The sequence below is a fragment of the Otolemur garnettii genome, unplaced genomic scaffold, assembly GCF_000181295.1.
Source record: "Otolemur garnettii isolate 467f Iridium unplaced genomic scaffold, OtoGar3 scaffold00078, whole genome shotgun sequence".
Taxonomy (NCBI): Eukaryota; Metazoa; Chordata; class Mammalia; order Primates; family Galagidae; genus Otolemur; species Otolemur garnettii.
The window spans coordinates 1,035,043-1,039,812 of record NW_003852473.1 but is presented as its reverse complement, the minus strand read 5'-3'; the positions used below and the strand labels follow the sequence as shown (position 1 = coordinate 1,039,812).

The following is a 4,770-nucleotide window of genomic DNA, read 5'->3' as shown; positions in this document are numbered from 1 at the left end:
GGTGTATGTGGCTGGCGCCTTAGCCACTTGAGCCACAGGCGCCGAGCCACTTCTCCATCATTCTTAGCAGCAACAGAAAAGATCAGTGAAACTGCCCTTAGAAGTTGATTATCACATCATGACATCTTCCAGCCATTATTTCTGTCTACTTATTTTCAAACAATATTTCCAAATCACTTTTTCCCTATTTCCTTATTTAATTTATTGAGATATTTTTGATTGTTTGGAAAACTATATTAGCAAAGGGGGAAATTCTTTTTTTCTTAGTGCTGGGAAATTCTTTGACATTTCTGTTTCTTTTATCATTTGTTTCCTCACCAAGAAATACATAAAATCATAGTTTTTCTAACAAATGTGATAATCCTTAATACTAATTCTTAAGAGTAATGTTTTGTTAACTTCTATTATAAGAGCATGCACAAATGAATGAAACACGGAGTCTAACAAGTGATGTTAACATTTATTAATAAAACCCATATGGACATGTGGAATATGTTTTGTTTTTTTTTTTTTTTTGCACTGAGTAGAGTGCCATGGCATCACAGCTCACATATATCTCAAACTCTTGGACTCAGAGATCCTCTTGCCTCAGTCTCCTGAGTAGCTGGGAGTACAGATGCCTGCCACAATGCCCTGCTTATTTTTTCTATTTTTAGTAGAGATGGGGTCTCATTCTTGCTTAGGCTGGTTTTGAATTCTGAGCTTGAGCAATCCACCTGCCTCGGCCTCCCAGAGTGCAAGGATTACAGGCGAGAGCCACCGCACTCAGCTGAATAGATTTCTTTATATATACATAAATTTAAGAAGCTCATTTCTTTTCTTCTTTTAAAATATAGGATGTGAGAAACCCAGCACAAAATATTAGACCTTACAGGATCCTTCCAGGCTGAATACTAGGCTGCACCACACGTCTTCAGATGAGGAGATGTTGGCTCCAGGCCTGTCTTACTGGGAAAGGAATTACTAAGCTATTTTGAGAAGCTATCATGTGCTGGGCATTCCGCTAGGTATTTGATATAAGTTTACTCATCTGACCTCCTAAGTCTGTGGGGTAGATATTGTCTTCCATTGATAGGTGAGGACTTTGAAGCTTAGAGATGGCGTGATTTGGCCAAGGCCTCAAAGCCATTCTGAGGCTGAGCCAGGATGGGACTCAGACCCGCCTCCCGGGCCTGCATCCTCCTTCTCACTTGTTGTCTGTTCCTCTGGCTTAGTCAGGTTGGAGGGCTCTCCCTGGTCACCCTCCCCGACTACCATAAATGTGGGTTGCTCATGATAGCGCTCAAAGTTTGGGTAGCAGCCACATCTCACTATAATCACACAGACTGGCTCTCAGCAAACACTTTCAGAGACAGTCAATAACTCCGCCCATGAGCACATTTATAACAAAATGCTTTTGCTCTTTCATCTTCATGGAAAACTAACTTAAGAATTTCGTGTGCCTAAGTTTCTTTTTTAATCTGTAGATTTTAATAGGTTTATAACCTTATTAAATGCTACCTAAATTCCATTAAAAGACATTTTTCCTAAGATTTTTCTGAGGTCTATTTTGGGTGCATAATATACTTAAAGTATATAATTGTAAAGTATGTAATTCCACAGTTACAGAGCCCACTGCTAAGCAATTATAGTTGCAGATTCTGTTATTGCTACCATGGAATTTATACTTTAAAAATTAGTTTTAGCATTCTTTATCCCCCCAAATTATCTATCAAAAAATTAAAAGACTACAAATACTAGACATGCCTACTAACCTCAAATTGTCTAACATACAAGTTTGAATAAACAGCTTTCCTTTCATTCTGATTATAAAAGTTACTATATATTTTTGCCAAAAATTGAGAAAAATAGAAATAAAATTAAAAAACTTTTGCTACTTTCATAATTTTTTTCAAAATTTTATACTTTCTTTTCACAATATTGATGATTAAACAATTTCTTAGGCTGTCTTAAGGATAGCTTTAATACTGTCAAGCTTACAAGTATGGATATATGGAATATACTTCTTTATTTATACATACATGCAAAGAAATACCTGCCATCTACATAATTTTAGTAATATTGTTCGAAATGATGTGGCATTCAGTTTTGCATGTGCTAAAAAATTACAGATTTCACAAATTTTGCAACCTAGATTTAAGCACCTATAGGAAACTGGCCACAGAAAAGGTAATCTCTGACGAAAGCTCTTGCTTCTCGTGTACAGAGCCGGAAGAACCTTCTTTCCTTGGGAAGATAAATGTCAGGGTTAGTGTTATGCTCTTTTCCAAATCCCTTCCTGGGGACAGGGCAACGTTCTCAGTGGCCTCTGCATGCTGGAGACCCTTGCCTACCATGTGTGTCCTTCCCCCCAAAGCGGGCTCCAGTTGAGCTCCTTCAGTATAGCGTGGGATCAGACCATGCTGGTTCTTGACTCATTTCCCTCCCAACAGAATGCTCTGTGAGTTTCTGAAGTGGTAAAAATACAACTAAATCTTGGCATGCTGGTCAATTCTTGTTTTTAAACTTCCTGAACAGATAGATCTAGCTGTAAATAATTGGGAAGTAAAGACAGAATTCTGTTTTCTTAACTGGACATTGACATGTGGCATTCATAACTCGTAATGGATTCATGTTTGATTTCCTGATCTGTTTGCACCTGGAAAATGTGATCTATGATTCCTTAATACGGGTAGTCAAGTTACAGCACAGAAATTAATGCCAGTCTATTTAGAATACTGACATAGGGCACTTAACAGGAAGACTTCCAATTTCTCCCTTACTATCTCTCCCCCTCCCCTTCCAGCATTGTTTCCACTCCACACAGCAGGTGCACACCATTCCAGGTCATCACCTTTTCTAGGAAGTCTTCTGAGATCAATGAGGAGCGGCCCTAATTACATTCTGCTATGTCACTGCTGAGCCTTAGGTGCGTTACGTGTTAACTGGCACTGTTTGTTTCACAATTCCAGACCTGTGTGTGGTTGGGCAGTGTGGGCTGCAGGTCTTTGACTGGAAGCTTCCACCCATGAGAAGACTGGGATTCCAAGCTCCCCATATGCACACTGACGTTCCTTGGCTTGAGTGATGGGTGCAGGATGACATTATGACTTTCATTTCATGGCTTTGGACACTTTTGCTTTCACGAGCTCTCTACTCCATTAAAAAAATTAAATTGTATTTTGTGACTGTGTTGGTATGAACATAAAATAATCCAGACTGCTTTATTATTATATATTAACTATTATGAAACAATCCATTTCCTTGGCTTTTGATTTTAAGAGACAATAAAATTAAAACATTTTTGTGGGTTCTTAAAAGTAAAGTGGCCCTATAAACTATGTCTACCGGGCCTAGGGGATAAATCGCCTTTCTCCTCCTAGGCTGGGGTCTTCTCAGCCGTCAGTGTGGATCTGTGCTGCTGCGTTCTCTCTGGAGCTGCGTCTCTGTCACCTCTGGGTGGTCTATTGCTGCACCCGCCACCCTGCACTTCCATCTGGGCCCTTGGCTACTGCTGCTGCTGTTATTATAAAGGATTCAGGGAATCTTTCCTAACAGTGCTCACAAACCTTTTCTTTTTATAAGTTTTTAATTGACAAACACTAATTGCAAGTGCCCAATTAGTAGCTCTCACTTGCGGTCCTTAAAATGCACTCTCAAAAAAACCTGGAGTGTTTAGGCCTGGGGCAGATCGCCGGCACACTCTCTGCCAGATGACACGACTCAGCTTGCCTCAGGGTGCAATTCATGACTGTCCAGGAGCACTTCTGAGAAAAGTATATCAATTCATGTCCCTATTTTTGTTAAATAATCAGCCTTTAATGACCACAGTCACCAGCTGTTTCCAAAGCATTCCTCGCCATTTTTTCCCACACACAGCAGATCATTTGAGAGAGAGAACTCCAGTTCCCACGATTTCTGAGCTGTGCATGCAGGTTAAGCTCCTCCTTGGAAACTTATGATTATTCTTTTTTGGGTAAAATGTCCTTTGATTATGTCTCATTAGTGAAACTGCCTTGTGAGAGCAAGGATTGTGTTTATTCCTTTTTAACCATTTTGCATTATTTGGTAGCATTACTTGCGGGCATGCAGTGAATACGTGTATCAAGTGTGCTCAGTAATAATATGTATGGCTTATGTTTTTCAAATTATTGAAGATACTGGAAAGCGCATAATATAGCCGGCTTTGACAGAAGGTGATTCTGAATTAGATAAGAAGTTTTAATAAGACTTTCAAGGAAATGAAATAGTTTCGAGTATCTAAATAAAATTCATTAAATTTAAGGAAGTGTTGCCAGGTAAAGATGTTTAAAATTTGCTGTAAAGGACAGATCAGAGTTTATTTTTAATTAACAAGATCCATCTGCCCACAAACAATTTACCATTTGTTTGTTCTTTTGAGAAGATCAAACACCCCCCTACCCCATCTCGCTCTGTCCTGTCCCCAGGTTTATCTATCCCCTTTGCTTGGCCAGTGATCTCACCCAGTGATCAAGGTAACAGACTCACTCCTCATTTATCTACCACTAGCTTTGAATTAGTTAAGTTTTGCTTTCAGGCTTCCTTTGATTAATGTGGCTTTAAATTACCTGAGACTTATTTTATCTTGAGGACCATGTTCTCTACTATGTACTTGTAAGCAACATTTTTGGTCTTGGGTGGTCTGGCTAAAAACAATCAGTTTTCTTTTCACTTTGGCCTTGTAGTGAAGCTGGCATAAATAATACATGTTTGATAATTAAGAAGTAAATATTGAATGAGATGTTTTCTTTTTTTGTGCGTAAAAATTTG

At 38.9% G+C, this 4,770-nt stretch overlaps 1 protein-coding gene across 8 annotated transcripts in view; it reads right to left on the bottom strand.

The window, feature by feature from the left end:
* Positions 1-4,770, bottom strand: part of PEX5L (peroxisomal biogenesis factor 5 like) — a 186,581-nt gene that overhangs the window by 107,720 nt on the left and 74,091 nt on the right. The window lies entirely within an intron of this gene.